The sequence below is a fragment of the Mauremys reevesii genome, linkage group 1 (genome assembly GCF_016161935.1).
Source record: "Mauremys reevesii isolate NIE-2019 linkage group 1, ASM1616193v1, whole genome shotgun sequence".
NCBI lineage: Eukaryota > Metazoa > Chordata > Testudines > Geoemydidae > Mauremys > Mauremys reevesii.
The window spans coordinates 188,603,694-188,626,622 of NC_052623.1; the positions used below are offsets into that span (position 1 = coordinate 188,603,694).

At 45.1% G+C, this 22,929-nt stretch overlaps 2 protein-coding genes across 16 annotated transcripts in view; one reads left to right on the forward strand and one right to left on the reverse strand.

Annotated features, from left to right (window-relative positions):
* The window catches only part of HTR1F (5-hydroxytryptamine receptor 1F), a 243,398-nt gene that overhangs the window by 209,847 nt on the left and 10,622 nt on the right, over nucleotides 1-22,929 (forward strand). Inside the window, exon 3 of one of the 15 annotated variants that reach the window (XM_039541333.1) lies at nucleotides 15,375-15,492. The exons of 13 other annotated variants lie outside the window; for them this stretch is intronic. The gene's annotated coding sequence lies outside the window, so the exon portion shown is untranslated. The remainder of the gene's footprint in view (nucleotides 1-15,374; nucleotides 15,493-22,929) is intronic. One more of the 15 variants, XM_039541352.1, reaches the window with a different exon arrangement.
* LOC120406478 (cell surface glycoprotein CD200 receptor 1-like) overlaps nucleotides 15,294-22,929 on the reverse strand; it is a 59,345-nt gene continuing 51,709 nt past the window's right edge. Inside the window, exon 9 of the mRNA XM_039541370.1 lies at nucleotides 15,294-15,406. The gene's annotated coding sequence lies outside the window, so the exon portion shown is untranslated. The remainder of the gene's footprint in view (nucleotides 15,407-22,929) is intronic.

Genomic DNA, 22,929 nt, shown 5'->3' on the forward strand with positions numbered 1-22,929 from the left:
ATAAAAAGGGTGATTTTACATGTAAAAGGTATTAATTAAATTATTCGGCAATTACTCTTTCACCTTACCATGTCAATTTGCTCTTTTTTATCTACCTGTAAGAAAAATTAAGGAGTTTTTACAAAATAAATATCATAAACAGTTTTCATCTTATGTATTTTTAAAAAGTAAAACATTGTTGAACTGCTGATCCAAATATATTTATTCTTCTTATTTTAACATAGAATGAAGCCTGCAGCCCCGGAGTTTTCTGTCCCCGGCAGCCACGGCTTAAGCCACAGCCCCGTGCCTGCCAGGGACCAAGAACACTGGCACCTGCAGCCCCGGAGTTCTCTGTCCCCAGGAGGCGCAGGGCCGCGGCTTCTCTCTGGCTTAAGCCGCAGCCCCGCACCTGCCGGGACTGAGAACACCGGCTCCTGCAGCCTGCAGCCCTGGAGAAGCCAGAGAGAAGCCGCAGCCCTGTGCCTGCCAGGGACAGAAAACACCAGCGCCCGCAGCCTGCAGCCCAAGAGTTCTCTGTCTCCGGCAGGCACAGGGCCGCGGCTTCTCTCCCCTGCTGGACACTAGGCAGGCGCACATAAATGCCCCAGCGGGCGCCATGGTGGGGACCAGTGCTCTAAAGGACAGTATCCACTCATAAGGCTTTAACTGCCATCTCTGTGCTGGTGACTCACAGGGCTTCCTCTCCACTCCTGACTTGTCTCCCTCCAGTCCTGCATCTCACCTTGTCTCTCTGATAGCTCCTGGATCTTGTTTTCTATGCAGGAGATCCATTTCCAATATGGTACGGTAACATTAATAAATTCTAAGTTAGTCATTATAGTAAAAATTATGCATTGTATAGTTAAAAATATGAACATTCAAGAATTACATTACATACATACATACATACATCTAAAATATGTAATCAGTACAGTTCATAAACACCAAAATGCTCACTTATACTGATACAAGTTTTCCACTCCACCCACACAGCACACTATAAGAATGTCTAGAATGCTGGCATAGCCAAGTGTACCCAGGGAATATATTCCTTTAAGTCTTTGCTACACATTCAGTAATAAATATATAAAATCAGGAGTATGCATCCAACAAGGTATATCCATTACATAACAAAACAAGGGTGAAAAGTTAAGGCTGGGTGGGTGGTGTAATTGCACTGTTACCAACTAACAATTTTATCGCGTTTTACAATAATTTTTCTTAAAGCCCCAACTTCTGTAGCCAGGATCAGAAGAATCTCAGGGAAGGTGTGTGTGGGTGGGGGGGTGGGGGGAGGCGGTAGAGTTTCTCGTTCTCCTGGTCAGGGCTGGCTCCAGGCATCAGCGCAGCAAGCAGGTGCTTGGCACGGACAATGGAAAGGGGCGGCACGTACGGCTCTTCGGCAATGCGGCAGCGGGTCCCTCTCGGAGGGAAGCACCTGCTGCCGAATTGCCGCCAAAGAATGAAGTGGTGGCGGTAGAGCTACCGCTGAAGTGCCCCCAATTGTGGCTTTTTTTTTTCTTCCGCCGCTTGGGGCGGAAAAACGCTGCAGCCAGCCCTGCTCCTGGTTGTGGGTAAAAGCTTGAAAATGCAACCAAATGCATACTAAAGGATCAGAAACGAGACGACAAATGAAGAGAACCCAAAATTTTTGTTTTAAAATCTCATGATTGAATGTTTAGGATTGGCAATGCTCAAATTAGGTGGAGTAATGAAGGATTATATGGCAGGATAGAACTGGCGGGATCCCTTAATTGTTCATTTCCAGACATGCTAACATTGTATTTTCTTGGACGCTTCAGAATGTATGTGAAGTTTAATTTTGTGGTACTGTTAGAGGAATACCTTCAAAGCACTTACAACCATAATTCATTTTAGTAGGTGTACTAGACCTTCCCCCTGCGATACTTCACCCCACTTCTGCCACTATGCCTATTAAATTGTGTCCTAATTTTGCTGTTCCATAATGAAAGAGCATTCAACTTTGCCTTGCAGCATTAGTTGATTTTATTTGTTGACACATCCATATTGTCTGTTAAACATGGTTCCAGTATACTGAAGTTCAAAGATCTCTCTCGTTTAATCAATTATTTTACCAAGGGCTGAAGTTACAAGATTAAAAAACAAACAAACCTGGAGTCACTACATTTGTTCTTTTCCAATGCCCCGAGGGCTTTTTTTGTTTGTTCGTTTGTTTTGTTTTCTTAAAAAGCAGCCATGGTTGAGTGACTGCAGTTGCTACCTCCCTTAGAAACCTGACATGCAAATTAGATTGTTAGATCTTAGGAGCAGGGACTAGGTGTTTCTTAGGCCTGGTCTACACTACAAAGGTATATTGACATAAGCCACTTTGTGTTAACATAGTTGTGCATGTGTCTACACTTAAATATGTCTCCTGCCAACGTATGTACCCTGTTACAGCAACGCAGTACCACCACCTCCCCGAGTGGCACTGAGCCATAGTCGATGTGTACTGAGGTCAACACAATGCAAGAGAAGACACTATGTTATAATGTCAACCCTAATAGTCCTCCAATAGCTGTCCCACGATACCCGATGCTGACTGCTCTGCTCACAGTTGTGACCTCCACTCCCCCAGGGTCACAGAGAGCGGAAGGGCCACCTCTCCTTTAAAGCCCCATGAATTTTTGAAATTCCTTTTCCTGATTGCCCAGCTTGGTGAGCACACCTAGCAGCTCTACAGGCTGGTATGCAACTGCCCAGCTGACCATGCTGGCTACACACTCCAGCTTGGACTAGACAAGAGGCAGTGGATCTCCCGGGCCTGTGGCGAGAAGAGGCTGTGCAAGAACCACTATGGATCGGCTGTAGGAATGTGGACATCAACAAGCAGATTGCACGAGGGAGACAAGAGAAGGGATGGGGCGGGGATCAGCAGTGGTGCTGCCTGAAAGCGAAGGAACTGTGGCAGGCATATAACAGAAGGCCACGGAGGCCAACAGTCAATCTAGTGCTGAGCCATGTGCCACATGTGGCAGAGACCCCACTACCATCCCACAGACCACTGTGGAGCCTGAGTCATGGGCCTGTGGCATGAACAGCGAGGAGGTGGAGGATGGTTGACATGCAAATTGGGAGGTGCAGATGTGCTGTGAACCAGGACCTGTTTGAGACTCCACACCAGTGCAGTCAGTCACCGTGCACGAGCCCAGTGCAGGGAAAGGAACACAGTCACGCAGCATATAGACCTGTGTGGCTTCAGGACACCAGCAGCAATTGTGCTCCCTTTGCTTTTGTTACCTTCCGAAGTGAGCGAGCAGTAGAATCATCCCGGTCTGTGGGAAATGGTGCCAGTATTCACTGCCATTACCCTATACTCATAGTTTCATGCAATTGAGCAATTCCCTCATTTTCCTCACTGCTGGCAGGCCATACTCAGCATGGCTGGTGCTCTGAGTGGTGCTGGGCACAAGCACTCCAAAGCAGAAGTGACAATAAGCATACCTTGTGTAAAACTTTAGGGGAGCAAGGGAAGGAAGTTCTGAATCTTAGCTTTTGACTTTTGTTGTGACAGTACTAACAATGGTACCTGCAGGTGTTTTATCTGCAGCTGCTGCCATTGCAGCCTTGAGGGATTTCCCCTCTCCACAGTTATGGAATGTCTGAGCCAGATAAAGAGGAGAAAGAAAAGGATGAGGGATGACTTGTTCAATGAGATCCTGTAAAACAGTGCACAAAGGTTTGGAGGGTGAATATTGCAGACAGTTTGGAAAAGTAGACTGGAGAAAGGCCCCAGAGTCCCAGCAGAAGGAGAAGAGGGAGATGCACCAGGACATAATTGGGAATCACAGATGCTGCAGATTCTTGTGGCCCTACATGTTCAACAATCATAGACTCACCTTCTTTTGCAGTCTGTGGAGAACTCTATTATAGCACCTCCCTTCATACCTCCTGCCACTCTTCCACATTGCATCAGGTGCAGGGAGAGGGGAAAACAGCATTCACCACCTCTTACCTGTAAGTGGCTGCTCCGTGCCTGGGGTAGGGTGACCAGACAGCAAGTGTGAAAAATCGGAACAGGGGGTAATAGGAGCCTATGTAAAAAAAAAACCCAAATATTGGGACTGTCCCTATAAAATTGGGTCATCTTGTCACCCTACTCTGGAGGGAGTAAGGGATGGGGATGGGGACAGACAGCCCAGATGTGCCTACCTTTAAGATGCAATACAGACACAGTACCTTTTTTTTTTTTTCGCTGCTGCTGCCTGATTGGTTACTTCCAGTTCCTCATGGTTTCTGGTTGGCCGGTCAGTCCATAACTCTGGTGTTTGTATCTTTGAGGTTCTTCTATAGTTGACTCTTTCCTTGGTGCTGTCAAGGTGGCTGATATAGAGCTTCATGAGCAAGGAGGATTCTGGGTCCCCAGGATCACTTTGGGCATTTCAACATTGTCAGTGGTAATCCACCCTCCTTGTAGCTTTCTGTGTTCTTTAGAGATGCAAGCTTCATGCCCCTTCCCTGACCAGCCAGCAATGAATTGTCCCTGGTAATCCACCAATACTTGAATAAACATACAAAAGTAGCCCTTTCTTCTGATGTACCCTTGTGGCAAGGTGGTTTGGTGCCAAAATAGGGATGTGTGGGTTGTCTGTTGCTCCACCACAGTTCAGGAACCCCATAGCTGCAAATCCATCCCGTGTCCTGCACTTTGCCAAGAATCACCGTCCTGCATAGCAGAAAACTATTTATTGCCTGACAATGGCTCCCACAGTGGATTTTCCAACTCCAACATGATTTCCCACTAACCAGGAGCAATCCAGTACTTCAAGTTTCCACAGTACGATCGCCACTCGCATCTCCATTGTCAGTGCAGCTCTCATTCTCCTGTCCCTGAGCATCCATAAGTTCTGCAGCCACTGCTCATCATTCCAAGCCTGTGTTACGGTGTGATCCCACCAGTCACTCCAAGTTTCTGAGGCCCAGAAGCAGCACTGCACCATCTGCAGCTGCTCTGAGAATGCCACCGATAACTTTGAATTGATTCTTGCTGTGTCCCAGAGCAATCTGTCCTCAAAGAAATCGTCATGCTCTACACTAAGAACTAAGAGGTTCTTCTTATGGCTCTGCAAACTCCAGAGGATCACACGCCCTGTGCCTGCAATGCTTATAAACAATCATGCAGAGCTGTGCAGACTCCAGGCTTCTGTCAGAGATCGTGGACAGCAAGGAAGGCCATGCGGGTTCATGGGATATTTAACAAAGGCACCAAACTTATTGAGGACATTATGGGATGGAGACAATTGCATGCTGGGAAGTTGACCCTTTGTTCCCAATCACTCCTGCGTAACTCGCTTCTGTCCCACCATGCATTGCCAAAACTTCCCAAACCACACTGCCCTGGCAGGTTGCACACTGGGATACCTACCCATGGTACATTGGCACAAGCACTCCTAGTGAGTACACACACTGCCACCACAAGGAACCAAGTGTGCACAAGCAATATACTAATTGCAGGAACTTTATGCAGACTTAATTTGCATCAACCAAAGTCTGTAGTGTAGACATGGCCTTAGAGTGGGGCCCTGATCCTTACAGAGGCCAGTAGGTGCTATTGTAATACCCAAAACAAGTCTTACTACAAATCGTCTGTTTTGTAAGTTTCTAATTTTTCTCAAGCATCTCCTCAACTTCTTCCTTTATTCTGTAATCAGCAGCTGTAAAACTTGTGAAACTTGTGTGTTCTGTCTTGCAACAAAGTGAAGCATTTCAAAGAAATATTGTGCAGTATAGAAAATGTTGATTCTTTTTAGCTTCTAATGTCAAGAAAAAACAAAGCTTGTGAAATAATCATTTCTTCACATTAGTATTTTCATATGCAACAAGTTTTGAAAGTCTTCAGTAAATCTAAAGATAAAAGCATCAGACTACTCAAGAATTTTGTACTTAGGCAGCTTAAAAGGGTGTGGGAAAGCTGTCTACAGGCATCTTTGGCAGTCAGAACGTAAAGCAGAATTTAAGCTTTCTTGTCTTGAAGTATTTAAAGGCTTTGCTATTGCAGCATATTGGCAATCTTCTAAAAGATCACATTAGTAAGATTCCTAGTATATAAAAAAAAGTATAAAAACTTGCAATACACTTCTAGAGGTCGTTTTATCCGATGGCTATAAAATGATTTGAGATTTTAGCAGCTCTACTGAAGCAGTTTTCTTGGTTTGTGTGTGTGCCATTTAAAGTTGTGCAAATGGTGTTAGACAATCAGCAACCTGTTTTGAATCCCCAAGACAATAATAAAGTTTTCTCATTATTAATTCTGAATCATCAGCTTAAATTTTAAATCTTTCACTGTCATCTCTGCCATGTGTCACAAGTATGTTAGAAAATTATGCAAAGGAAAAGGCTGTGTGTGACAGTCTGTTATTTTCCTATCAGAAATGAAAATGAGTTCACCAAGCACTAGAAGCTTAAAGGGCCCACTTTAATAATCAAAGTGTCTCCAACAGAAGGCCTGACATACCCAGAAGTGAGATTAATACAGAAAAGTTCCTGTAGAAAACAATTCCTACCCGTTTCTTTGGTCTACATTCAGATACCATTTTTAGTGCTATCCTGCTGGTATTAGTTCTCTTAAAAGCAAACTTTTTGTACAAAAGATACTTCCATGAATTAGAATGTGAGTTATCCATCATAATTGTAGCATTTCCCATCTGTTTCCGGAGAGAAATAAGCTACATCAGCAAAAGCATCTTTATGTCAGTGTAACTGTGTCTGCACTAGGGCTTTTGGCAGTATAGAAATGTTGTAAATTCAATCAATCACACCTGTCAGGGTTCCTTCCCCACTCTGAACTTTAGGGTACAGATGTGGGGACCCGCATGAAAGACCCCCAAGCTTATTTACCAGCTTAGGGTAACAGTAAGCTGCCACCACCAAGCGTGTTCCAAATCTTAGGGGAGAGCCACTTGGAACTCTGCCTTCCCCCAAATATTTCTCAAGTCCCTAATCCCCCCTTTCCTGGGCAGATTAGAGACTAATTCCTCCCTCTCAAGTCCTTACACCCCTTTTCCTGGGTAGGCTTGAGAGTATACCCTCACCAATTAGTCCTGGTGAACAAAGACCCAAAACCCTTGGATCTTAAAACAATGCAAAATCAATCAGGTTCTTAAAAGAAGAATTTTATTAAAAGAAAAGGTAAAGTTCATCTCTGTAAAATCAGGATGGAAATAACTTTACAGGGTAATCAGATTCAGAGAGCCCAGAGGAACCCCCTCTAGTCTTAGTTTCAAAGTTACAGCAAAACAGGCATAAACCTCCCTCTAGCAAAGGAAGATGTACAAGTTGAGAAAACAAAGATAAAAGTAACACACCTTGCCTGGCTGTTACTTACAAGGTTTGAAATATGAGAGACTTGTGCAGGAAGATTTGGAGAACATGGATTGATGTCTGGTCCCTCTTAGTCCCAAGAGCGAACACCACCAAAACAAAGAGCACAAAACAAAAGCCTCCCTCCCCCCCAAGATTTGAAAGTATCTTGTCCCCTTATTGGTCCTTTGAGTCAGGTGTCAGCCAGGTTACCTGAGCTTCTTAACCTTTACAGATAAAAGGATTTTGGTGCCTCTGGCCAGGAGGGATTTTATAGAATTATATACAGGAGGGTTGTTACCCTTCCCTTTATAGTTATGACAACACCCCTAACAGACACCATGATACTGGCAAGTTTGTAGCATAGACTAGACCTTAATGTACCAAAAAAGCACATGAGAGCAGCGAAGAATTGCTTTCCAGGAAGCAAACCCTAATCACTGTTTTTAGCACTGTCCCTCTCAGGCACATTCTCAGGCTCAGACCACTTGTCTAACTCCCTTCCTGGGGACATGGGATGCACCATCAAGGTGGGTTAGACCTCCAGTGGGAGACCTCCTGAGCCTCCCCCCAACCCCACTCTCAGTTGCTTACACACAACTCTCCAAAGTTGCACCTAGGCCATGGCCCCGCAGGTTACTAGTTTAACTCCTTCAGGGGTAACAAGGCAGGAAGACAAGGAACACAGGAGTAGCAGAAGAATTTCTTAACAGACACTCCCTCTTGGTTGGAAGATGCCAATTTGTTGAAATCTAAATGCTCTACAGGAATGTGGAGATTTTTGACTAAACTTTTGACAGAAACCTGCCTGGTTTTTGGCCAGCTCACCCAGCTGCTTCCCAGGCAGCACAGGCTTTCAGGCACCCAGGTCCCTTGGGAAACATAGTTCATTTGGGAAACATTCCCAGGATCAGAACATGTCATCCTTTCTGAAACAAAATTTTGGAATTTCACTTCCACAAAAAAAATCAGCATTTTGGCTTTTCATCTCGGGTAGGGTGGGACTTTTCCAAAACCTCAACATTTTTCACAGCCAATTCTATAGGTGAGTCTCATTCAAAGGCTGTAGCTCCAGATTGCTCTCATTGATGGGCCTTCTGCAAGGCATCAAACAGCTTTCCCAAGCAGGGCAGCTGTCTAGAATGCAAGTTCAGACTAGTGTTTAACACAGTGTTCATATTTTGATATCACCATATCCCCATCTGCCTCACATCAATGTGGACAAAACCTGTAAAATGGACACCATAGCGAGAGAGGCATGCTTACCAACATATAAAAAGTCCAAGTCAATGGAGAGATATTAGATAATTTTGATGAGGTTAGGGTAAATAAAATGACACACTTGTATGATACAATTTGAGAGTTGTTATGTAATCTTTACAGATTATCATAATGCATAAGCATTAAAGGAGCAAAGTTGGGATTGTACATGCAATGTTAACTTTGACATTTTCCGTGGTTAACCATACGCTGCTTAATGTTCTCCTGTTTTGCACAGAATAGTTGAATACTGGCATGCTCTTTTTTGCTTGTGACCCTAATGGACTACTTATGAGAGCAGCTTTATGGTATCTTGGTGAGCAAAGGATACAATAGTATCTTTCTGTAGGGCCAGTCAATATTTTGAAAGTGCAGCTTTCTAATTCTGTAGACTGAAATATATGGATCTTTGCCAGTTACACGGTTGCCTGTGCGATTTGTTGTGTAAATAGGGCTAATTTGTTGCCACTTGAATGAGGCTCTAAGTTTCTCATGGAGGAACCCAAGAAGGTAGGGAACAGCTTTTATCCAGGGAGATCCCCAGTACCTTGGCATGAAGAAGGTAGGAATGACCCTTTTTCTGTTTTGATCCCAGGTGATCTGAAGACCTCCACTCCTCCTCCAGCTCTCAGAGACATAAGTGTTCCCATATGTACAAAAGGAAAGGTTCCCTGTCCAAGGTCTCTAATATGGGGCAGATTTTGCTGTCCCAAATTTAAGTCAATGGGAGCTTCTTGATCTGGAGCAGGACCATCTGCTACCAGGAAGGACTGTACTGAGACTTCAGAAGGGAAAATCGCAGCATCTTCCAGGACCGGGGCTGCTTCCTTGGCACCTAAACCCTTGTTGGTACTGCTGGATTTGGCACCTTCTACTTCAGCAGCCCGAGATGTGGAAATTACTTCATTGACTCCAGCTCACTACTCAGCTCCAGAAGACCGTCCTATCGCTGCTGGAACTAGAGTAATCTCTTCTCTCTAGACTCAACTCAACAGCACTTAGAGATATCGGTAGCGGATGCAGTCCATAGTGCCCCTCTGTCCCCATTCACATGTAAGGGTTGAGCTAGATTGTCTCTAGTACCATCAACAAGTAGAGGCAGGTCATCACTGCCTTCTCTAGATCCAGGATCAGAATCCCCAGAGGTGGAAGTCCCCCAGTGTGACGTTATTGATATAAATGGGGACCATATAGAACATGGGTTGCAACGAAGGTCCTGTAGTGGCTCCAAATCCTAAGTAAAGGGGGTCATATAAGGTGTCTAAGACCAGGTTCTGGGTTGCTGATTATAATTATGCTGTCTGTATTTCAAGTTTGTGCTGTGCTTCTGGGGGAAGCCTCCCAGACAAGCTGGTGTTAGCTCTGCCTAGCCTGTTTGATGGCCCATTAAGGACCGTCAGCTACACAATGGACCCATGGAAAGAAGGCAGACACGCCTTGTGACTCAGCAAAGTATGCAGGGACTGGCCCATGTGACTCCAGGCTCCATCTTGCTGTAAATTTCCACAGTGAAGACAAAGAGATTCTTACACCTGGAAAAGCCTATATAAGGCTGATGCTTCATCTCCATCTTGTCTTCAATCCTGCTTCTGACCTCTGGAGGAACTTTGCTACAAACTGAAGCTCTACACTAGGGACTGAGGACCCATCCCAGCGGGGGATGCATTCCAGAGACTTAAATTGAGCCTGCAGTTTATTCCATCACTGCTGCAAGCCTAAACTAAGAACTTTGCCATTACTGTATGTAATTGATTCCATTTAACCAATTCTACCTCTCTTCTCTACCTTTTTCCCTTTGTAAATAAACCTTTAGATTTTAGATTCTAAAGGATTGGCAACAGCGTGATTTGTGGGTAAGATCTGATGTGTATATTGACCTGGGTCTGGGGCTTGGACCTTTGGGATTGAGAGAACCTTTTTCTTTTATTGGGGTGTTGGTTTTCATAACCATTTATCCCCAGGACGAGTGCACTGGTGGTGATACTGGGAGACTGGAGTGTCTAAGGAAATTGCTTGTGTGACTTGTGGTAAGCCAGTGGGGTGAGACCAAAGTCCTTTTTGTCTGGCTGGTTTGGTTTGCCTTAGAGGTGGAAAAACCCCAGCCTAGGGCTGTAACTGCCCTGTTTGAGCAATTGGTCCTGATTTGGCACTCTCAGTTGGGTCCCGCCAGAATCGCTCCGTCACACCCAGCCATAGACTATGCCCCAAAGGATCTCTTGAGAGGATGGAGCCTAGACATAATATTGGGAGTCTCCAGGATTTCTTACCACTCCCATCTGAGAGACTATCCCCCTATACTCATTGGTACTCTACCCCTGGGGCCTGGTGCTGACTGGTTATAAGATCCTGTAGGAGCAGTACTGGGTCACAGAAGATCCACTGGATTACTATCCAAAATACACTTGGTGGCATAGGGGACCCAAGCAAACTTAGGGTTCCAGGGTGGAAGAGGAGCTTTCTCAGCCTTGTCAGGAACCACAGCTTCATCCCCATGAGGAAGAAGAGCAACAGGAGTAGGAGAAGTCTATGCCCTGGACAAGGCAGTGCTTCCAGCTTCCCATCAGGCCCCGGTGATCCTCGGCCTTCCGGGACTTAGTCAAGAGACTGGCAGAGTCACTTAAAATTCCCTTGGAATATGTCCAGGAGGCACCACACATGTTACTGGACATCTTGCATAGTTTGAGCCCGAGCAGAGTGACATTTCCTGTTAATGAGGCCACCCTCGAACCTGCCAGGGCTCTCTAGCAGACACGTGTCACAATTCCACCAGTGTCCAAGTGGGATGAAAATAGACATTTCATACCTGTAAAAGGGTCAGAGTGCTTATTTTCTCAACCATCTCCCAAGTAGGGGTGGTATGCAGCTAAGGATAACCCAGATCTAAGCTGCGTGAGAGAGAAGTGAAGAGGCTTGATACCTCAATGGCAGGAAGGTGTATTCTTCAGCCTCTCTGCAGTTCAGAGTCTCAAACTGCCAAGTTCTGATGGCCAAATATGATTTTTACCATCATGACAAGCCGGTCACCTTCGTCGATAAGTGCCTCAGGACATCAGAGAGCTGTCCCAGGCCCAACGTGATAAAGGAAAGCTAGTAGCGAGACTGGTGCTTAAGACTGTTCTAGATGCAGCAGATATGGTGGCGAGATCTGATGCCCTCAGGAATTCTGAGGATGCGCTTCAAACAGCGGTAGAAGGCCTGTCTGAGTGCAATTCAGTGCTAAAAAGACAGATGAGTCTCTCTACTCCTTGGAGGACTTGGAGCCACATGGTGATCACTGGGTATTTACACAGTTGCAATCAAGTGAAAACCCAGCAAACCAAGTTTGGATGACCAGCTTGGCCCCTCCCCTGGCCTTTTATCCCCAGCTGCGGTATGAACTACCACATGAGCATCAGAGAACACACAGAAAGGGTGCCCACAATTAACCATCTTCCACTGCCACCCTCAAACCAGGGTTGTGATGGAACCTTTTGAGAGCTGTGCATCAGCTGTTCCTCCACATCTGCACAACCCCTTTGTTGTTTCCCCTCCCTTAGGAGGTTCACTTTCCCACTACCTATCTGCCTGGACAGGAATTACAGAGGACAGATGGGTACTAGAGGTTGTCTCCTCAGGAATCACCCTTCAGTTTTCTTTCCTCCCCAACTCCTAACTTTCTCTACTGCGTCCTGTTTCAGGCAGCCCTCCTGCAGGGGGTAGTCACTCCTCAACCTGGGGATGATGGAACTAGTACCTTCTGGCAGCAAGGGGAAAGAGGTTCTACTTGAGGGAGACTTCAGGGAACTGAGCAAATTCATCCGCTGCTTAAAATTCAGAATAATAACTCTGTCATCCATTATCTCATCACTAGATTCAGACTCTTGCATCCGACGAAGTGGGCATTCACCCACGAAAGCTCATGCTGCAAAACGTCTGTTAGTCTATAAGGTGCCACAGGATTCTTTGCTGCTAGATTCAGATAGTTGATTTACAGTCCTTGATCTCAAAGGTGCCTACTTTCATGTAGACATTCATCTGGCACAGAGGAGATTCTTGACATCTGGCACAGAGGAGATTACTGAGATTTATGACTGTCAAAAAGCACTACCAGTACGGAGTTCTGTCCTTTGGGTTCTTACTGGCACCAAGTGTTTACCAAGGCAGTGTTGGTGGTAGCAGCTCGCTTTCATCAGCAGAGGGTGATAGTTCCTTCAGGGTAAGCCATCTTACCAGGAAGCAATCTCTGTGCTTTGCCATTTTTTTTGAGAGGCGTGGCCTCATAATGAATCTGGTGAAGTCCACCCTGGTATCTTCTCAATTGACAGAATTCATCAGGAACAAGGCTGGACACTGTTACAGCCAAGGCTTACTTATCAGAGGACAGTTTCCCCTGCATACTGGGCTCATACAGCAAATCCATTTGAGCCCTATAATGTCCATACAGTCCTGCCTGCATTGTTGGGCCATGTGGCCATGAGTACTTACATAACCTTGTTTACAAAGAGTCAGACAATTCACAGCCAGGTCTGTAGACAACTATTTCAGGGTAAACACAGTTTTGACCTGCTAGTTATGATTCCCCTAAGGGATATGGTCCCCTCACAAGTCCATGCTTCACATCAATGAGTGAGAGCTGAGAGCAGTCAGAGTAGCCTGCAAACAATTCCTCCCTCGCATCCACAGTCAGGCGAGGTGTTATGTGATGTCTAGTTGGCAGCCGGTATCAAGCAGAGTGCCCCAAGGGTTGGTCCTGGGGCCAGTTTTGTTCAAGCTCTTCATTAACGATCTAGAGGATGGCGTGGACTGCAGCCTCAGCAAGTTTGCAGATGACACTAAACTGGGAGGAGTGGTAGATATGCTGGGGGGTAGGGATAGGATACAGAGGGACCTAGATAAATTAGAGGATTGGGCCAAAAGAAATCTGATGAAGTTCAACAAGGACAAGTGCAGAGTCCTGCACTTAGGACAGAAGAATCCCATGCACTGTTACAGACTAGGGACCGAATGGCTAGGAAGCAATTGTGCAGAAAAGGACCTAGGGGTTATAGTGGACAAGAAGCTGGATATGAGTCAACAGTGTGCCCTTGTTGCCAAGAAGGCTAACGGCATTTTGGGCTGTATAGGTAGGGGCATTGCCAGCAGATCCCCTCTATTCGACATTGGTCAGGCCTCATCTGGAGTCCTGTGTCCAGTTTTGGGCTCCACACTACAAGACGGATGTGGAAAAATTGGAAAGAGTCCAGCAGAGGGCAACAAAAATGATTAGGGGGCTGAAGCACATGACTTATGAGTAGAGGCTGAGGGAACTGGGATTGTTTAGCCTGCAGAAGAGAAGAATGAGGGGGGATTTGATAGCTGCTTTCAACTACCTGAAAGGGGGTTCCAGAGAGGTGAATCTAGACTGTTCTCATTGGTAGCAGATGACAGAACAAGGAGTAATGGTCTCAAGTTGCAGCAGGGGAGGTTTAGGTTGGATATTAGGAAAAACTTTTTCACTAGGAGGGTGGTGAAGCACTGGAATGGTTACCTAGGGAGGTGGTGGAATCTCCTTCCTTAGAGGTTTTTAAGGTCAGGCTTGACAAAGCCCTGGCTGGGATGATTTAGTTACCTATTACCTATTCCTTTTTTTTTTACCTAGTTGGGGATTGGTCCTGCTTTGAGCAGGGAGTTGGACTAGATGACCTCCGAGGTCCCGTCCAACCCTGATATTCTATGATTCTATGATTTAAACTGCCCAAGTTTTTATAGATCAGACCAAAAAAAAAAAAAAAACTTCTGGCATAGCCTGAAACATATGTTTTAAGGAGCCAAGACTCAAATGTGTTCAGTTGATTGTTGGCAGCATGATGTCAAACGTGACTAGATGTGAATTATTAATGTGAATTAGGCAGTGGGTGCACATGTCTTATAAAAGTCACAGAGTAGATGTTTCACCAAAATATTTGACTAAAAAGGACCATCTTTCCTTAACACCACCATTCTCACCCTTCGCAGGTTGGTGACCCCTTATTCGAAGGCAAGTGTTCGCAACCCCGTTACTTTTTTTTTTTACTCTTGTACAGTAGCACCAATGCTAAGCCTGTTGAAGTTGTGTGTGTGTGTGTGCTCAAGAGGTTGACAGAAGATACGTGAACATGAAGGATAAGGTTGGGAGTGGGGAGAAAAAAATATTTGCTTTAGATGGTAGTAAATTTTCAGTGCCTTTCATGATCCCCTCAGGTTCACAACCCCGTTTGAAAAACTGCTTTACAGCATAAATCAAGATGTTTTATGGTATGTCCACTCTTCAACCATCCCTGTTCCACTTCAGTTGAGAATTATGAGGGGCAGCCTCCTACACAGTATAAAGTAAATCAGGTGGTTTACATAGATCCAGGTTTCACAAACAGTGATCCATGGAATACTTGCTGAATTTTCATGGAGTGCTGGTTGGTTAACAGGACCTGTCTCTCCTCCTTGTTTTTTCTCTTCTGGATCAGAACAGATGGCAGAGGGAGATGAAATAAAGAGCAAACACAGCATGACTAATTCAGCCCCCCACACACACACACACAAAGAAACAGGCATGCATAAATACTTTCCCATTATTATTATTCCATGTAAGCAATTGCTATAGTTGCTACAGAGGTGGGAGGGGAGATGGGTCGGACTATCACAAATGTGAGGGGTGGTGTCCCTGAGGCACTATCTCCCATAAGAGCCCATCCAGGCTAAAACATCAAACAGTTTGAGAATGCTTATTGTACACAGTTGTCACATTTTTGCTTGAAGATGTTCTTTTGTTACGGACGAGGAAACCTGGAGCAGTCACTAATCCCTGAAAATTACCCCAGCAGGCACTCCGCCACTCCAGAGAGGTACATGTCTGAGGAGACGAAGAAAAGACTGTCATGAAAAGACAGCCAGGGTTACATCTTTCCATAATATCCACAGCTTCAGTAAAACATGAAGGTGAGTTCACTAGCCATCTGTGACTGCCTCAGTTCTTTTTCTATTGGCTGAAAATGCACATTTAGAGAGCTTTCTGAAAAGGAACGCTTTTTTACCGTGTCTCTGCCCCAACACACATTGACGAGAAATTTGTTAGCTAGATTTATAGACCTATTATATAGATACAAAAATTACCTGAAGGAGGTTTGTTATACATCTAGTATATTTCATTCTCAGTTATTACCCCTGACGACAGAGAACGGCGGAGTTCAAGTCAATAGCCCATGGATTTGTACATTTTGTATGGGAGGCATTCTCAGGGGACTCTAGCCTTTACTTTCCACTCTTGGTATGTTGGCTTTCAGAGACCGTGCAATGTGCTGTCTTTACTCAGGCTTCTCCCAAGGGGGTGGTTTGATGATGGAGTTCTTTATTATTTTTAGTTGACACTAGTTCTGCTGATACGTGTGTGGTTTTATAGTTATTTTTGGTGTATGGGCCTAGAAGGCCACAATAGACCCATTTCTACAAGCTGAAAGGATAAATAATTCCAGTTAAGTGAGGCTCAGCTGCGAGAGCTAAATTGGTTTTGCAGTATTGTTCTTCTAGCTGGCCAGTAAATTTTAGATCCAAAATCTACTACCTAGAAATGCAGGCAGCAGCTGATGTGTCCTTGAACATTCCTCTAAATATCAGCAGGAGAAAAGCTAATAGCAGAGGGGTTCCCCCCATCTGGTTAAAGCCAGATTCAGCTTCAGTACCTGCCTCGAGGATATTTGATTTAAAGCTACTTGTGGCATATTTCACTTTGGGCTGCTTCAAAGGTTATCATCTTTGTTTTTTAAATCAGATAACATAAAACCTGTAGAAGGTGTTTCTCTAGAAATGCAGGCAGCAGAAGAGATGTCCTTGAACATTCCTCAGACTACAATACTCTGTTTGTTTGTTTTTAAAAAGGGCAAATGTTACTTGAAAGCTTGCTTTTGAGCAGGGTAGTTCACACTGAAGAGAAGACTGGCTCTGGTCGGGATGTTGTGGATGGCAGCTTCCTGACTCCCAGTGCACGGGTGCCTCATGTGTTCTCTGTCCCTCCCATCTCAAGTTCCTTGTCCAGGAGTAGAGTTGTATGGTGCCTGAGGACCACAGGAATGGCAGTCTCCCAATCCATCACTATTTAGCTAAGCATTACCCTTTTCTCCCACCTTACTTTGGGAGCTGGGTCTTAGGCAGGTGTGGGAACACGGTGACAAGTGGGTTTGTGCCTCCTCAATAGAAATATTGTGGGGGCTGCTCTGTGTTTCTGCCGCCCCGCCGCCTATCACATACCTCCCCCTGAGGCCCAAGCCCCAGGAGCAGCTATCTCCAGAACCCCTGACCTCCCCTCTTCTGCTCGACACTCTGACTCCACATTCAAAGCGAGATTCCACTGCTTCTGGGATTGATCATCCCAGAGTGGAAGTGTTCTTGCTCCAGAGTTGCCAGCACAGGTCTGGCTCTTCCCCCTTTGCTATTACAATGGTACACACCAGAAACTACTGGTCACCAGATTTAAGGTTAGGAAGGAGTTTACCCACTTGGCTTAGTCCAAAAGCGTTCTTTGCCTTCCAGTAAGTGCCCGTCATCCCTTCTGTTAGGAGTGGTCCTCATTGGGCAACTGCCATTTGGATGACTAGGATTTTTGTTTCGTAGATGTCTGGGCATGAGGACGGTCAAAATGCATCAGGCCCATTTTCAGAAGTGAGTTAGGCTTTTAAGTGCCATGATAATTTTATCTTTTATTTATAAACACTCATTTTAAGGCTGGTCTACATTAATGCTGTAAATTGATCTAAGTTATGTAAGTTACATAACTTAGGTCGACTTACAGCGGTGTCTACAGGAGACATTTTCCCATCAACTTAGCTTGTCTTCAGCAAATCCATTAAATGGACACCGCTGCATTGATTGCAGCGGTGCCCATTTAGCTGGTAGCGTAGACATGGCCTTAGTTAGGGTACCAGTGGGTGGTTAGGTATTAAACTGACCTGATATCCAGAAACCAGGCTTAGTTCATCTACATCCTGGACCAAAGAAGCTAGCAATAGGACCAGCAGGAGGGCAGGATAGACCTTAATAAAGGTATGGAGTCTTTCCTTCCTGGAGGGAGAGTAATATGCAGGATTGACTCGTAGGGTATTGCGGAGACATGGTTGTACCTTAGTATGGGTCCTGTAGGGTTAAGGAGGACGAAAACAAGCATAGGGACAAGGTGTCCAATTAGCAGTTTGAATTTATCATTCTCAGGCCAAATTAAGCTGGTCTAAGTAAAGATATGGACAAGAGCTTTCTACGTTATATTACTACATTTTTAATATTTTATTTCAGAGTAAACTATGGAACAGAGGAGGTGATATCTAAACTGCAGAGATTTAGCCTCTTCACTTGTTAAATGGCCTCATTTTAGAGAGAAATTCTCTCCTATAGCCTTTTGAGCCCTAAAAATGTCCAATTAAAAAAAATACCCGTATAAGCTTCTTAATACAGCATCAGTTGCAGCCAGAAAATAGGGAATCTTACTTTTAGGGGAAAAGACAGACTTAACCTTTGAAGTATATTTAACCAGGCAATTTAGTACCATGCAGTAAAATATTTTCTGATCCCTGCTGGTGATCACACCCTGATTTTGCCCATGAAAAATTCCCTGCTTCATCCCTTAAACAAACAAAAACTCAAATCCCCCCCTCTCTCTCACACACCCCCACACACACACACACAAAACTGAATTTAAACTGATAGGTTGGGGTGATATATTATGCAATATAGTACTCTGAGCCCTGACACCAGGAACTGCATATATCTTGTGATTTCAAAATATGTGAGGAGATCCATTTGTCTTAGAAATATATTGCAGATGCAGATAGTTGCTACTCGTTTTAAATTTGTTCCACTTGCAAATATTTTATTCTATGATATGTTGTATCTAAACATCATATTTATAACATATGTTGTATACAAAGATCCTGTATAGTTTTCTTTTTTTTAAGCTGCTGTTGCTATGCCAGAAGTACAGCTGGTGCTTTATAGGAAATACAAAGACAAGGAGCTTGATCCTCTTCTGTGCTGACCTCAGTCTGTGCAGCTGTTTGGGAGGCCAGCGGGTGTGAGGCCCCTTTCCACCTTCCCTGACCTAATGGTCATCTAGTTTCTGTAACTTGTACCAGCAGCTCCACCAGTCCAGGACAACTGAAGCACAGTGCCTTCCAGCCCTAGCTCGCCCTCTACACCGGATGGGGGAAGCTGGTGGTGCAAGTTTCTGGCCCTGTGCGTCTATGCTTTACAACACTGAGGGATTCCTCTACATCGGGTGAATCTCTGGCTGGCTTTTTAGGGCAGCTCAAACTCCCTTCTAGGCTGTTAAAGTCAAAACAAAGAGTTTAGTGCTCTATAATATCAGTCATCTAGATTGTAAACAGAAAAGACAGCAGGGATGGTCACTGTTGGGAAACATGAAGATACAAAATCACATGGAATAGTCAGATTAATTCTATCTGTTGTTATACATCCAAAGTTACTAGCAACCATAGGTACTCCCTCATAAGAGTAAAACATTTAGATTAAACTTCTTAACGCACCAGTGAATTGCATGTCTCATGTACATAAATAGACACATAGTTTGCAGAGTCAGATGCTCTGTGGGTTTTGTGTAGGTGCAGGCAACCTACTGAACGACATGCCATGACTCAAAACAGTCATTTGCACCATCAAAGGACATGGATAAAGGCACTCAGCCAGAAGTTGCCTTAGCTAGGACTACATATGTTTGGCTCACCTTGAGGCACACCATGTCTGTTGTAGAAAAGAGCAAAGCTGAAACCTGTATTAGGAGCCCAGTCCTACAACCCTGACTCACATGAGTAAAGTCTGCAAGCTCAGGCCCTTTATTTGCCAAGAAATGACTGAGTAAACTTCTCTTGCAGATGTTGTCCCAAGTAACAGGGCTTACACATTTGTAAGCCGTTAAAGGCTAAGCACTGTATGTAGCAAGTTGTTTAGTAAAGGATAAATATTTCCTGGAGTATAATACATTAATGCTAGAGAACTGAAAGGCAATAAAGAGTTAAGAAACAAAGAGGTGTGGCTCTTCCAGAAACATGTGTTTGTTTGGTACTGCTGGCCATGCAGTTTTCTGCAATACTTTAATATACCTGCACACAGGAAGTCAAGATGAAATGACAGGGAAAAACTTGCAGTCAACAAGGTTTCTCCCAGGATTGTTAGTGTTTATAGCAGGAAAGTAAAAATAATTCCACCACTCTAGATAAACCCTCACCTTGGAGTTTAACCTTAATCTATGGCATTGGGGTGGAGCTCAGCCATCTCAAAGGCAGCCGTTCTTATAGCTCTTCCCATCTCTTTTTCAAAGGGAGGGAGAACCTGGCTGGAAAAGTGCAACTGTTTGTGTTAAGTTTTCCGCATCAAATGTAAACAGAGATGGGTTTTATTTTATTATTTTTGCTGGCGGGGGCGGGGGGGGGGAACTCCTGTACAAGACTGAGAAATCTTGCCCAGTTACTTTTTTTTTGTTCCCCAATAGACAGGTTTGGTCTGTCACCTCTGTTAATACACCCCATTATATACATCTTTTCTTGATTACCTTGTATATGCATTTTCCATATGCATCCTACACATTGCCAGTATGGTAAAATGCATGTACTCGCCTAGTAAAACACTGTGCCTACTGTCATATTACACTACAAGTCATTGCTGTGCATAATAATAATGACCTTTCCTAGAACTGGATGCCTCCTCAGGGCAGCAGTACAGTAACGCCTCACTGAACGTTGTAGTTATGTTCCTGAAAAATGTGACTTTAAGTGAAACAATGCTAAGCGAATCCAATTTCCCCATAAGAATGAATGTAAATGGGGGGGTTAGGTTCCAGGGTAATTTTTTTTCCCATACAGTACAGTACTATAGTTGGGAGGTGCCCCCGCCTTACCCCACACAGGCACAGCCCACTGGCACTGCAGACAGTGAGGCAGGCAAGGAGGCTGAAGGTGCTGTAGGCTAGGAGAATCATGTTGCGCAGCAGCAGCTGCAGCTTCCCCTACTCTGCAAGCACCAGGGATGGGGGGCTCAACCTTCAGCCCGCCCACACCACCCCTTCCCCTGAACCACCACCCTTAACGCGCCTCTTCTCCCCCCCATTTACTCCACATGCCACGTCTTCGCTCTACCCCCCCCCCCCCGCTCCCTGCCCACGGCAATCAGCTGGCTTGTGGCATTCAAGAGGGAGGGGGGAGGAGCGAGGACATGGCGCGCAGGCTCCTTCTCCCGCCCCTGCCCCCTGAACACCGCAAGCCAGCTGATTGCTGTGGGCAGGAGGGGAGATGTGCTGCATTCATGCTCCTCCCCCACCCCCTACTGCCCAAGACAATCAGCTGGTTTGCAGTGTTTGGGATGCAGGGGAGGGAGGGGAAGCCTTTGCGCCATCCTTGCTCCTCCCCCCTCCCTCCTGATCACCACAAGCCAGCTGATTGCCGTGGGCAGGAGGCGCGGGGGGGGGGAGGGGGAAGGCACTGAGCCGCGGGGTCTGCCAGCGGGCAGGAGGCACTGTGGGGGGGAGACACAGGGCAGCTGATGGGGGGGGCGGAGGGCTGCCAGCTGTGGACAAAGCAGGCAGCCAAACGACGTTATAGCGAAGCATTGCCCGACTTTCAATGGAGCATGTTCTGTAATTGAGCAGGGATGTAAAATCGAAACAACGTTAAGCAAGAGGACATTCAGTGGGGAGTTACTGTATTAGTATCCACAGTAACAGCGGATTCAAATATTGAATGTTCTTAGCAAATGGCAGCTTCTCCGTCCCCCTCCCCACAGGGCTGAGAGAGGCTCTGGTCTAAGTGCCAGAAACTTAATATCAAATGCATTAGCAAATTCATGATATAATAGCAGTTTTGTAAAATACTCTTAATTGCATTAACATTTATTTTGGCAAAGAAAATACAAAGGTAACTAACAGGGATTCTTGAGATGATTCTGAGGAAGAACATACAGCATCTGCTACAGGGTATTGCATTAAGTCTTTCCAATATCTGCTACTGTCTTTTACCATTGCCCTTTAAAAATGGAACACAATTCCTTGTATGTGAAAAATCTCTCCATGCAGTTAGTGATACCAGTGACTAATGGGTACTGTAACCTTGGTGCCTCTCTCAAAGCACGGGAGTTCAAGGCCACTTTTGTCAAGCTTGCAAGAAGCTCGGATTTTGAAAATCATTTTGTACAAGTACATAGATTGTGTTGCTTTACTGTCCCCATAATCACTTTTATCATGTGAATCCTCTTCAATACAGCATGAACCCAGATGGTTTGTTTTGACTCATCCACAGATGAAGAGCTCCCGTAAAACGCTCTGTATACTGTGTAAGGACCTGTCATAAACAGAGCCTTGCATGCATCCCCTCACTGTGATCAATTTTCATGCAGAGACCTGGAGGTTGAAGTTGACCACTCACACAAGTATGATCCCACTGCTGTAACAACAAAGCCTGAGCTTAGCCCTATGTACAGTAATATTAAAGCATCTAGAAGCACCAGCTGAGGTTAGCTTCACTGTAGTAGGTAGTGTACACTTTGCAGGACAGGGACTATATAAATAGGAAAGGGTGGGAGAATGGAAATAGTGTCAGAGAGGGTCAGGAATTTTTCCCTCCTGGAAAATGCAGATTCATCAAAACTATGTTTCATGAAAACATCACTGTTTCAATGAAATTTTCATCAGGAAGGTGTCTCAGTTCCAGGATGGAATTCCTGGTCCACGTGAGAGGAGACACCCAACCCAGAATCACCAATAGCTGAGGGCACTCACCTGGGCTGCCTGATTAGGAGTGGCTCTCCCAGCTCAATGCCCAAACCACCAGACTAGTGGCTATTCTAGGGCAGGTGTCTTGGTGTATGATTCATGGATTTTCCACACTTTTTTTTATAAGGCCTCTGTTCTGATCTGATGTGGAATAAAAACAAGTTTTGAAACCTCTTTTCCAAAATGGAATTCTTGTTTCCCAGCCATGCCTAACCGTCACCATTTTACAGATTGTGCTTTAGTTTCCCTGAGAGATTGTGACTCCCAAACTCACACAAGAAGCCTGTGGTGGAGCAAGAAGTTGATTGATTTGAATTTAGCATATTGATATCCTGACATCCTGGAAGTGGTCAAAAGAGAGAAGCAACAGCGGCCTGGAACTGTCACAGGCCTTGCCACATTTTGAGTGTCTATTATACAGTGTGCTAGATGTCCAGTGCCCAGCTGGGCCTGTATAAATTCCAATGACTTAACAGGTTCACCAGCCCAGTACGCTAAGAAATCCAACAAGCCTTGCCTGAAGAGCTTGGTATTTTCAAAAGATCCAACCCCACGTGGCATCAGCAGGTGGATGGATCTTTAACCTATAGCTGGAAATCACCAACTGGAAGGCA